The 13,268-nt window shown below is 48.0% G+C and overlaps 1 protein-coding gene and 1 pseudogene across 12 annotated transcripts in view; one reads left to right on the top strand and one right to left on the bottom strand.

Moving 5' to 3' along the window:
* SUSD6 (sushi domain containing 6) overlaps window positions 1-11,686 on the bottom strand; it is a 97,981-nt gene extending 86,295 nt beyond the window's left edge. For 9 of the 12 annotated variants that reach the window (XM_042252680.1, XM_042252686.1, XM_042252687.1 and 6 more), the window contains exon 1: window positions 11,438-11,686. The gene's annotated coding sequence lies outside the window, so the exon portion shown is untranslated. Of the gene's footprint in view, window positions 1-11,019; window positions 11,417-11,437 lie in introns of those variants that run through there. The other 3 variants (XM_042252685.1, XM_042252681.1, XM_042252690.1) reach the window with 1 other exon arrangement.
* On the top strand, window positions 7,522-7,622 carry LOC114115993 (U6 spliceosomal RNA; annotated as a pseudogene).
* Window positions 11,687-13,268: the final 1,582 nt, after the last annotated feature.

The following is a 13,268-nucleotide window of genomic DNA, read 5'->3' as shown; positions in this document are numbered from 1 at the left end:
TAAGCTGTCCTGGGCGAGGCAGGACCTTCCCCCCAGCCCGCTCACTGTCCACACAGGCTCCTCTTCTGCCTCTGAAAGGGAGAGAGGCAGGACAACGGGGAAGAGAAGAGGAGGTCAGGCCAGGCCTGCAAGAGACCCTGGATCCCCATGTCAGCAAGAAAGGACACTCTTCAGGAGCCCCTAGGAGTGGGAGGCATCTCAGGGGGGCTCAGGACCCACAGTTGGATGTCCCAGTTGATGTCCCAGTCAGAACACACCTGTAGAAAGACAGAATAGGACTCCAACAATGCTGATACAGGATAGAACTGCAGAGCCCTCAAGATCCCTACACAGAGTCCTAGAACTTGGAATTTCTGCTCTGGCTCACCCTCAAATGGACCTTCTATTAACCCCCAAACTGCACAGGTTTCTAAATACCAGGGTGTTGCCCCTGTGGTCTCCCTGCTCCTCTGAAAAAATAAAAGTGAGATCTTCTCAGACTATACAGCAATGCTTTTTCCTTAGTTAGGAGATGCAATGTGCCCTTTTGAATTACACATACTTTCACATCTCTGTCCCACTGATACACAAAAACATACTGACATACTGATCTCGAGAGCACCCACACCAACACAGGGGTAGGGACGAGGAAAGGGTTTGCTACATTGCTTTTCATGCACAAGTTAAAATTTACCAAGTCTGCAATTCTAGGAGTTTTCTTGTTTCCCAGCAGGATACCAATGTTTGATTCAGCCTCAGCCCCAGCTGACTCAGCGGCCCTATTTACCAGCACAGTGAATTCTAAATGCCCACTGGTCACCAAAGGCCTTGGCTGTCCCATTTGTAAAATGGGACTGAAATCTTCCTCACAGTAATTATCTGATTCCTTATGTAAAGTACTTTGTAAAATAAACAGATCTTTATTGCTATTAATATGAACATTCAACCTGCCTAAGTAAATGAGGAAGAAACTTAAACCAGCCCTTCTCTCCTCTAGGGGTTTGAAATCTATGAGAGGAAAAGACTAACCAAAATACTGACGAACGATTCAAAACCTCTGTTATACTGTGCTGCAAGGAATCCCTGTGGGGAGATGATTATGTGGGAAAGAGCATTCAATACTTGTTCAATTAATAAACGAGTTCCGATGCACTGCTTGAAAAATGTCTACTTGTTACCATCCACAGGAAGTTTTACCAATACCAAAGGCTGTGAAATCTGTTCATACACTGTTTCACATACATCCCAAGAAAAGCAGTCAGCATTTGCAGAGAGCAGCCGTTCTTTCAAAGACATGATTTTTCAAACCACACACAGATCTTCAAAGCAGATGACCCACACAATTCTATTTTACAATTCCAGGAGCAAAAGTACCAACCCAGAAGAGCTCAGGTTTCCCTGGTGGCTCAGTGGTAAAGAATCCTCCTGCAATGCAAGGGACGCAGGTTCGATCCCTGGGTTGGGAAGATCCCCTGGGGGAGAAAATTATAACCCACTCCAGTATTCTTGCCCGGAGAATCCCACGGACAGAGGAGTCTGGGGGACTACAATCCAAAAGGTCACAAAGAGGTGGACATAACTGAGCATGCACCCAGAAGAGCTCGGTTCGGGAGAACAAACAGAAAACAAGCCATCTTATGTTAACTACTTCCTTGCCTGCAGCCAGATTTACAGCGGATGTCATGTATCTGTAAAAAAAAAGGCCAAACAAGTAGATGGCACACGTGTAAACTGGATTAAGGGTGTGACTGATACCTCTTGAGGCTTTTAAAAGAATGACAGTTTTCCAGAAATAAAGACCTGCACCTGAAAATTAGAAGGGGTGACTCTCTGGTCTAGGATCAGAATTCATAAGGAGTCCTGTAACTTGTTTATGACTGGCCTCACTGAAACATTCTGGACAACAACCAATATCCTCTCTCTTTCCTTCCCTCCCGACCTCCACCTCCGTGGCTCCTGAGCTCTCTTCTTTTCCAGCCAGCAGTCGGAATGAACTTGATGAACATTAACAGCTTATCACCCTGTTTATATTTGTTTTCCACTCAAGCCAGGCCTCCCTCAGAATGTTTCTTTTTAGAATTTCATCAATAATGCCACTCTTAACATTCCTTGTCATCAAGGCTCACAGCCTCAAAGTCACCTTGCCCTCTCACCCTTTTGACTTTACTCCTCTACATCTGGTCAATTCTTAACCAGTTAATCCAGGAGCTGAGTATAAAGAAGTGGACAAGACAAGCACTGACCTTGGGGAACTTACAATCTTAGCCAAGAACCTGAGCCTACACGAGAAGTGTGCTTATTGGGACCCTTATCTGTGCCAGTAGTGTGCTAGGGCCTTTACCACCCCTGGCAGGTTATAAAGCCAGATATAACAGGAAGTGAAAGTGAAAGTCACTCAGTCGTGTCCAACTCTTTTCAACCCCATAGACTGTAGTCCATGTAATTCTCCAGGCCAGAATACTAGAGTGGGTAGCCTTTCCCTTCTCCAAGGGATCTTCCCAACCCAGGGATCAAACCCAGGTCTCCCACATTGCAGGCAGATTCTTTACCAGGTGAGCCACCAGGCAAACCCAAGAATACTGGAGTGGGTAGCCTATTCCTTCTCCAGCAGATCTTCCTGACCCAGGAATCGAATCAGGGTCTCCTGCACTGCAGGTGGATTCTTTACCAGCTAAGCAACCAGGAAAGCCCCATAACAGGAAGAGATACTGCAAATTAACATTATTTAAAATTGAGACAAAGGAAATGGAGAATAAAAGATTCCCTAAGGAATTCACACCACTGATCCTACTCCCCTCCCAATTTCTCACTGTTAAACTCACACAGGCTTTTCTCTCTAAACTAAAAGAAAGGGGGCAGGGTGGAGGGAAGATACTTCAAGGTCAAAAAACATTCACACATTAAAAACTGATTGGGACTTCCTGGCAGCCCAGTGGTTAAGATTTCATACTTCCATTTCAAGAGGCACAGGTTCGATACCTGGTCAGGGAACTAAGATCCCACAGACTGTGCAGCACTCAAGTAAAGCCAGAAAATGGGCATACAGACTCCAAACTCCTAGATCGAGTTTGCTCTACAGAGAAAGGCAATTTGCTCTCTTGCTAGGGAGGCCAGGTAGAATTCTCAAAGAGAATGTTTCAAGCCCTCCTCCTTTCCAAGGTGATTGTGGGTTTGGAGCACAAATGTCCCTGAAAAAGCCAGAGCCGCTCCTTTTGAGTAGCCAAGCTGAACGCCTGCTTTACACAACAGATTCCTCCAGCACTGCTGTCATATTAAAGAACCCATGGGTATTCCCCCGGACTGTTAACCTCATGAGGGCAAGTGCTGTGTCCATTTTGTTCTCTGTTCACAATGCCTGAACAACCACAGGCATTCACTAAGTACCTGCCACACAAATGACCTGACTTCCTTCCTTCCTCTTGGTTTCTGTAGCAACCCTCTGCCCACCTCCCACCAGTCTGACATCACAGCCCAACCAGATTTTCAGCTCACAAATGATCAGGACTTGAGGGCGCACGTAAAGGGGAAACTAAGATGGACCAATGAAATCTTATGAAACCCAGAGCCTGTTTTTCTTGCCATCCTGCTGTGTAACAAGCAAAATCCCCCACAGGACCGAAACGAGGAGGTAGACGGCCTTCCCATGGCACAGTTTCTACCTGGGGGTGGATGAGAATCAAGGATTGATAAAGGTGTGGACCAGCCAACACACCATGTGTTAACCCTCTAGAAATGCCTTGAGCATGCCAACTGAAAGAACAGCACCTACTGAACACAAAACTGCTCACTGGCTATCTGGAGAAAGAGAGTATATGTGGCAACTCAGCCCAAGAAGTCTGTTTCCTTCCTCGCTGCCTAAAGACACAGTTAGAGACCTTGTTCGCACTGCATGTGGACGGGTGGCTGACCCACATAAATAAACCTGAGGAAACCAGAGCCAGGCTGCAAGGGGTTTCGGTCTGCTAACAGGGTGGGAAGGAGAGGCAGTCAGCTCGCCCAGACAGCATGTTCTCAAATACTCGGCAGTCCGCCTACATCCAGGATGCCACCAGTACCTGCCACCGTCTCACCTGGGTGAGACAGACCGCAAGGGGAAAATGACTCAGAGAACACATCCCCTCGGCCTGGAGTCAGAGTGTTTTTTAAATTGTAGGGAAGCACACTACAGAGATAGAAGAGTTAAGCAGGCCAGGCTAAACACAACAACTCCCCTTTTAAGAACAGTTCTTCTTCCGAAGAACTGAATTTAGAGGCTCATTCTCTTTTGTAATTTCACTATTAAAGACTCAGAAGCCACAATCACAGAGGGATATGAGTTTGTTCCTAACGATATGAACCATACACCCTTTTGGGCTCCAGCCTTCTTTCCTGGAAGAGGCCCAGGGAAAAGAAGCTGATCACACTGGGACAGAAAATGCACCAGACTAGGAATCTGAAGCCCTGGCTTCTGCCCTGGCCCCGTCACCACTCTAGGAAATGAGCTCTGAGCAACCATATCCCATTTTTCTCTATAAAGTGAGGTGGTGAAATGAGACCATCCTCAAGTCCCATCCTTCCAACTTCGGCATTTCACGAGCTCTCTCTGGTCACATGCCTGGCGTGCTGTGCAAGTAACATCTGGATACTATCTCCTCACTCTTTTGAGACTCCTAGTACTTAGGAACAGAATTTAAATTAACAGGTAGTGAAAGTGAAAGTGTTAGTTGCTCAATGACTCCATGGATTGTAGTCCATAAGGCTCCTCTGTCCATGGGATTTCTCAGGCAAGAATACTGGAGTAGGTTGCCAGGCCCTTCTCCAGGGGATCTTCCCAAACCAGGGATCTAACCCAGGTCCCCAGCATTGCAGGCAGATTCTTTACCATCTGAGCCACAAGGGAAGCCATTAACAGGTAAAGCCTACTCCAAATCTAAAACTTTCGGCACTGAACAGTGGCTGTGAAGTTATGGCTGCACTCATACACATTTACACACATACACATACACATACACGAACTTTCTGGAAGAACTGGTCCTGGGACTTAGCTACAGGTACAGGAACCTGAAACAGGTACAAGGGAAAATAACTCAACTTCCTAGTTTTTGTCTGGCTTGTGGACAAAGGGCATGTGCCCTGTGGCCCACACATTTCTGAGGCAGAACTATCTGGACTCTCGGATCCTCAGGTGGCCTATACATGCACACTTTCAGGAGATTCTGGTAGGAATCTAGGAGCAGGAGAAGCAAGACCAGCTACTGATCACAAACGCGAGGAGTTCCAATCAGGACAAGGGCGAGAGTAGGCATGGCATATTTCAGTACTGAGGCTGCTATGATGCAAAGCCACCCAGGGGCAGATTCTGTAGAGGAAATGACACTCCCAGCAGCACCATCTGCTCCTCTTTGTGTCTGGCATGATCTATATTTTAAACCTTGGGTGCAACTAAGGTCTGCCTGTAAAGCTGTTCTAAAGAATATTTTTTCTAGACTTGTGTTTACATAGACTCTCACCCTCCCCCATCACTGACTGGCTTTCTCTTCAGTAGGCATGCCACTCCCCAGCCCAGCAGCAGCCTCAAGCAGGTGCATAGAACCCTTGCATGCAATTTTTCATACAGAGAGGAAAAACTTTTGAGAACTATAAATTACATTGATAAGGAAGGCTCTGTGGGGTTCATGGTAACTCTCTCTCCAAAAGACATGATGATGCAATTTAGATCTGGGAGGCTTCATGCTAAACCACCCCCTCCCACTCCCCCCCTTTTCTTTTAAAGTAGAAGTACATGAACATTGAATTTAAGCACTATTGCATCTATTAGCTCTCACTACTGTTTATAAAGTTCTGCACCAAAGATCTGGAAACAATGCTACTGGAGAGTTCAAACTTCTTAAATATATGATATAGACAGAAAGATAGGGCACCTCTTCTTAAATTCAGGGCAATACTTTCAACATCTTTCGGCAGGAGATCTCACTATACTGTTCTTACCCAAACAAACAACATAACCAAGTAGAACATTAAATCCAAAATAAAAATACAGATGCAGCTTTAAAAACAATTCCCTGAGGAATGAAAAAATCTATGCCTACACAAAACCATGAGTTCATAACAGCACTATTCATAATCACCGAAACACAGAACCAACCCAAATGTCTGTCCACTGATGAATGGATAAACAAAATATGGTATATCTATACAACAGATCATTCAGCAAAAAAGCAAAATGAAGTAGTGACATATGTTACAACATGGATAAGCGTCAGCAACATTATGCTAAATTAAAGAAAACAATCATTAAAGACTGCATAATATATGATTCTATTCAAATGAAATGTCCTAATACGTAAACTATAGACAGAGCGTAGACTACTGGTACCCCTGAACTAGAGGAATTGTAGAGAAACAGGGAGTGATTACTAATGGAGTTGCTTTGGGAGGTGACGAAAATGTTCTAAGATTAGATTAGATTATAGTGATCACTTGGTTGTGATTGTTGTGAAGCCATTCAGTCGTGTCTGACTCTGCAACCCCATAGACTGTAGCCTACCAGGCTCCTCTGTCCATGGAATTTTCCAGGCGAGAGTACTGGAGTGGGTTGCCATTTCCTTCTCCAGGGGATCTTCCTGACCCAGGGATCAAACCCAGGTCTCTCGCATTGTAGGCAGACGCTTAACCATCTGAGCCACCAGGGAAGCAGATGTATAAGAAAGGGTATTTAAATCACAGCTGATCTAGTTAACGGAATTTTATAAAGCCACTAAAACTAACTATAAAAGTGATGTGTCATTACAAGAAAATGTTTATGCTGTAATGTTAGATGATAAAAAGAAATAGAAAATTGAATGTACAGGACTACCACAGAATAAATACATGGACATGTTTGTGTTAAGATGGTAGAATCACAGTGGTTCCCCTCCTCTATTTTCCAAGTTTTCTGTAATCTTGTCCCAGCATATTAACAATTAAAAAAAAAAAAAACCTCAGTCTCCCCTCTTCCCTCAGTTTGTCTTGACTACAACTTAAAATGCAAAATAAGCAAAACCACCTTGTTCTCTTTTTCAAGTTCTCTTTTTTAAACTCCCATCAACTTAGTTTACTGAGATCAACTAAGAATAACCCAAAGAAGGAAGAAAGGGATGAACACTCCTTCTTTCCCATTCCCAGAAGCAAGTTTCATGGGCCTCAGTTCAGCTCAGTCGCTCAGTTGTGTCTGACTCTTTGCAACCCCATGAATCGAAGCATGCCAGGCTTCCCTGTCGATCACCAACTCCCGGAGCTTATTCAAACTCATGTCCGCTGAGTCAGTGATGCCATCCAACCATCTCATCCTCTGTTGTCCCCTTCTCCTCTTGCCAATCTTTTCCAGCATCAGGATCTTTTCCAATGAGTCAGTTCTTCACATCATTAGCCTAGTCTAGCCAAAATTTCCGCAAGGAGAGTCTACACATAGGGCAATTTACGCTCTCTTCTTCCACTTCTGTGAATGAAGGCAAGTCACTGTTGGCGGGAGGCTGGATTTGGAAAAGATTAGACTTTCCCCTTCTTAAAAACGGACAGAAAGAATGCTTTAGCAGCACTATACTAAAACTGAAATGACACAGAGAAGATTAGCATGGCCCCTGCGCAAGGACGACACGCAAATTCGTGAAGTGTTTCATTTAAAAAAAAAGAAAGAAAGAAACAGGAAACTGGGGGAAAAACCCCTATCTGTGTCTCTTCGCTGAGGTTCTGTGTTCAATCACCAACTATAGGAGGAATGAATCCTGAGTCATCAAATTTTTCACCACAGAAGATCCTCTTGGGTAATAAGGAACTGTCAGTCACCACCTCTGCATCTACAAACCCAGGCTAACTTTCATCAGGAATCCCAGGCTAACTTTCCCCAGATTAAGCAATGAGGCTCTGCCAAAAATATTAATAATAATAATACTTGTATATGCATCGGGGAGGAGTACACTTATGGGCACACTGCTATCAGGTAATTTTATAAGGATCCACTAACACTGGCGACACTAACAGGGAACTACATCTGTTTCTGCTTGAGAAAAATGCTTCAATAATATCCTGTTTCTGGAGGACTGCATGAATTCTTGGCACGCAGCTTCTGATGTTTCAAGGGTGGCTATTTTCCTCTTTTGAGATGGAAAGAGTCAGGGAGGCAGAATACATCACAGGCACCAACGGAGTCTGTGAAACCCACTTAGTTTTCACCATGGCCACTGCATTTCCCGCTCCTGCTGTTCCAGCACCTTCACAGAGACTCGACCGTACCCCAGCCCTGACAGCAGCACAGGTGGCCGTCCACGGCTGCAGCGACCCAGCTCAGCACCACTGCAGGGCTTACCAAAGGAGTGGAGACTTCCGCACTCAGGCATGAACCAGAAGATGAGAGAGCAAACAGGAATCCTACTGGTTTCTAGGCCCAGGAACTAAGAGGGAAAGAAAAAGGCCAGCATCACAGACACAGGTGAGCACAAGAAAAGGGAAACATCCGTAGGTGCCCACAGGCTCTGCTGCTAAAACCTAGCCCTTGTCTGAGGTGCCTCTTTCCCCAGAACCTCTACTCTTTCAGATAAAGATTTTACAAAGAGACACAGGAACTCATAGCCATCTAAGGGTACAACGGCTGCTGCCGTGAATCCTAGTCAGGGCAGGAGCGAACATGTCTTGATGCTCAAGGATGGTCATCCCCATGTTGTCCTGAGACTGCTTCACTGGTCTCAGATCCATAGCTGTTAGCAGCTTCCAACACTCATCACATACCCCCAGCCCCAGCCTCCAGTTGCATCCTTCATTCCAACCAATAAGGAAACAACACCGGCATATTACGGGCCTTATTTCTCACCGCTCTAGTTTCAAGTTTCCTGCAATGTGGCAATGTAACTTAAGAATATTAAGTTTTTAAAAACTCACTCCATTAAGTTAAGCCTCACCCTAGTCGGATATGTGGGTGGACCCTAGCCTGAAGCCATCTCGACCAGGAGAAAGAATCTCTATCAACATACAAGCATTTATCCCAATGCTTACTCTTAGCCCAAGAAGCAAATCTGCACTCAAGTCTACATCACAGTAATATCTGCCTTCAAAGTTAAAAACAAAAAAGGCACTGGGCTTCTCCGTCTCCTTGTCCCTTCTCCTGTTTCTCCTACTGCCTGAGGGAATACCCCCTCGACAAGACTTCCTTACTGTCCAGGCGGATGGAAGAGGGAAAAGGAATCCTGCTTGTCAGCTTTCACTAGGAGATCACATGTCAGTTTAGGAGCTCAATAAAGTGCTTCCTGCATGGCAATTACACAACTGGGCCTGGTGGGTCTGCAGACATTCAGGCCTCCAAGTGGGCACGTCAAGCCTGGACACAGGCATCATGTCCCTCTCCGCAAATCGCCCCTTGGTCAACGGAGAACTACAGAGGAAGATGAGGACATGTGCTCTCCGGCCTTTCTTCTCAGCCTACAAGAGGCTCTGCTAAAGACATTCTCCCCAGTTCAACTGTTTTCGTACAGAAATGAGGAAGATTACATGACTCACGAATTTTTTCAAAGACACAGTACTATAATTCTCCAGGCCACAGACAGATACCAGTAGTTATCTGGTTATCAAAGAGCTAAGAATGTGGAAAAAGAGAACAAGATTTAAAACATAAGGCAAATTTTTTTCCTGGAGGATGGAAACGCATAATGCTGAGTAGCAATAAACTTGAAATATGTTCTTACTTTTAAGAAGTCAGGTGAATAATTCCCTTTGGAGGGTGCATACGTGTGTTATGGGGGGTGGAGGGGGGCAGCTATAGAGATTGCTGCCCTGGCCATCGCAAGGGAGGAAATCCCCTACGAAGAGACCATTACATGACAGCACAAGTTCAACCACCACATGGTGGAGACCAGCCAGGAGACCAAAGTGCTGAGGGCTCATCGTCTGCCAGCCTGCATCTGTAACAGCTCATTCTACGTTTCTTCCTTTTGTTTCTATCTGCCCAAATTGTGACCTTTGAGCAGGCAAGCCTCCAGCAAATAAGCTGAACTCTGCCATCTGACAACAGGTTTGCTCGGAGGGTTTAAGCACGGCAGGGTGGTGGTGGCGGTGGAGGGGGAGCCCTGGGATGTCTTACTCTGATCAGGGACCCGCCTCATCTAACTGTAGGTGAGGTTTGGTTTCACAGAACACTTCTACTACAGTACCCAAAAAGCCACTCTGTGGACAGGGATTTCTATTTATCAGGCCTTGTACCAGTACTGTCCCCTATTAACACACTGAGCAGAACTTCCTTAAGCAGCAATGGCCACCAGTGAAAATTACCAACATAATCCCAAATGAGTTGATTTAAAAACTGTGAACTCTGTAAGGAATGGCTGGGTTCTGTCTTATTCACTGCAGTAACCCGAATACCCAGCACACAGTGCCTGGCATATATTCTATATCACCAATACTTCGAGAAACTAAAGAAAAGAATGTATGAATAAGCCAATGTTGTGCAAACATACCATCAATGTGGACCTGGAAGAAAGAGATAAGGATGCAAGTGATCTGAGAAATAGCCAGAGGAAGTACCTGCCACCAGAGGAGATTCTAGGGAACAGCAGCATCAGGCCTCCTTGCTGAACTTCCCTTGAACCAGCTATAAAGATTTGTTTCCACGATTCTTTTCTCTTGGGTCTCACGGTGCCCCAAACCACCTCCTTCTCCTGACCTCCCTTACGGGGTAACTTTTCTCACTTCAGCTGCCCCCACAGTCACAACCCTGTGGGAGGGTCAGACCGACACCAATATTTGGAGTTTCTAAAAACCAGAAATTAAAAAAAAAAAAAAAAAGTCTACATACACAAACAGGAAGTGGTTTCGGTGCGTCTCAGCCCGGATAATAATGAAGTTTTGGAGATTAAAGACCAGACTAGACGCGGGAGCTCCAGAAAGCTCCGGGGCTTGCACAACTGGGCTCCAAGGTTGTCCTGCGAAGTCCACCATCGCTAAGCTGACCCTGCCCCAGCTCGGGACCCGCCGCTTTCGTTGGCCCTGACGCGAAAACGGTTAACAAGTAATAAAGAAAAGCAAGCCTCTGCCTACCTCCTCTCCTGCGACCTGCAAAGTGCGGTCTCCACCCTGAATTCCGGCCCGGAACGCGACCCCGCACGGTCGGCGAGGCCCCTAGGCAGCGCGCCCCGGTCCCGGCCAGCAAGCTCCCGGCCGTACGCCTGCCGGTCGGTGCTCCTCCCGGCCTCGGCTCACAGCCCACCCCGCCAGCCCTCCCGGCCCACGCCAAGCACCGGGGCTCGCCGCCCGGGGCGTCGGGGTGACAGCCCGGGGCGCCGGGGCAGGAAGCGCGGACAGCAGCCGACTCGGGACGGCCGCCCGGGCTCCCCAAGCCGTCCCCCTCCTGGGCGGTGCGCGCCGGCCCCGCGCCCCTGACAGCCGGCCCGGTCGGGCGCTCCTGTGACACAATGCCCGGCCCCGCCGCCGCTCCCCGGCCGCGGTGACAACTCACCGGGGGGACGGCGCGGCGACCTCCGGGAGGGGGGCGCTCGCAGCTTCCGCGGCGCTGGGATCCGCTCCGTCGCCCGCGCGCGCCCGCAGCCCTCTCGGCTCTACGCGAGCCCCCGCGCGCGTGCCGTCGTCTGGCCGGCGCTGCGTGAGGAGGAGGCCGGTGGCAGGGGGACGAGACTGTCGCCGGCTGAGGAGAATGGAACACCGCGGCGGCGGCGGCGGCGGCAGCAGTGGCAGTGCTCGCGTCACTGGGCCAGCTGTACGGCGCGGGCGGGGGAGGCCGCAGACGGGGGAGGGCGCAGACGGGGGAGGGGAAGGGGCGGGAGAGGGGCGGGGCCACGCGCGCGCACGTAACGAGCGCCGGCGTCGCGCCGCCGCGATCGTCCCGTTGGGGAAAAGGCCCGGCCGGTAGACTGCTGCCAGCGCGCACGCGCTGCCGGCCGGCCCGCACGCCCCTCGGCAGGCGAGACCGAGGAAGAAAGGGAGTTCTTAAAGGGACCGTCACGCCGACTCCGCTAGAGTAGACTGGGAGGAGGAGTTGCGGACTGACTGCGACGGCTTTGCGCTTAGCCTTTCCAGTTCTTCTGCTCTTATTGTTTGTATTATTATTTGTATTATTCGGCTATGGTTTGGTTTTTTGGAGTACTGTTATTTGCAAAGGATCGGTTTGCTCTCCGGTCGACTAGGCGCTTTCGTTCCTGCTGCCTTAGCTTAGGACTTAGGAATCCCTCTTCAGGCCCGTCGCTAAGCTGTTGTTTTTGTTGTTGTTGCGAAGCCTACCAGCGTCACATTGTCCCGGGGGTAGGGGTGTAAAAGGGTCCCTCGTTCAGCCATTCTGATTCAAAAAGGCTACGACTGTAGTCTTTAAGCCGGTTAAAAATCTATTTTAACAGGCTTTCCTAAAAGGGATTCCTTGGCACTCTAAAAACACGCAACGGATCTCAAAGTTGAGAAAACTGAAGTTCAGCGCGAGGGCTGTCAGTGTCGGCCCTAGTACCTCGCCGCATTCCTGGCTTTATTTCCCAGCCTGAGCTTTGTCTCCCAGGGCTATTTTCCAACATACAGTATGCAAGCAGTTTGAACACTTTATGGTTACAGCATCTCTCTCTATATGTAGGTGGTCCCCCTGCGGCCATAGGAGATAAGTCCTCTGCTTGTGTTTACAGGGCTTTATTGCTGTTTTAGTAGCTAAGTCGTGTCCCACTCTTGCAACCCCATGCACTGGAGCCCACCAGGCTGCTCTGTCCATGGGATTTCCCAGGCAAGAATACTGAAGTGGGTTGCCATTTCCTTCTCCAGGAGATCTTCCCAACCCTGGAATGGAATCGCGTCTCCTCTATCCGCAGGCAGATTCTTTAGCACTGCGCCACCAGAGAATAACCCCTTAATGACAAAAAGTTTTGATTTTATATCTTTGCGCCCCAGGGTCTTGAACAATACTTGTCTCAGAGGTGCTCAATTAACGTTGAGGCGTTCCTACTTGATAGGCAGTGCCAAAGTCTGGGCTTGGACCCAGAGCCTCTGCTGCAGCTTGGGTCAGGCAGACTCTCTCAGGGCCTCTCACCCAGCCCAATTCTAGCTTCTCTAAAAAAGTGCTGTGATTAACCAGTCAAATGTTTGAGGTAGTTCAAATAAAGCAAGCAGAATGTCCACCACCCAGCATACACACCTATCACAAGGAAACCCTGGAGAAGGCAATGGCACCCCACTCCAGTACTCTTGCCTGGAAAATCCCATGGATGGAGGAGAATGGTAGGCTGCAGTCCATGGGTTCGTGAAGAGTCGGACATGACTGAGCGACTTCCCTTTCACTTTTCACTTTCATGCATTGG

The sequence above is a fragment of the Ovis aries genome, chromosome 7, assembly GCF_016772045.2.
Source record: "Ovis aries strain OAR_USU_Benz2616 breed Rambouillet chromosome 7, ARS-UI_Ramb_v3.0, whole genome shotgun sequence".
Taxonomy (NCBI): Eukaryota; Metazoa; Chordata; class Mammalia; order Artiodactyla; family Bovidae; genus Ovis; species Ovis aries.
Note: the sequence above shows the minus strand (reverse complement) of the source record. Positions and strands in the feature narration are given on the sequence as shown.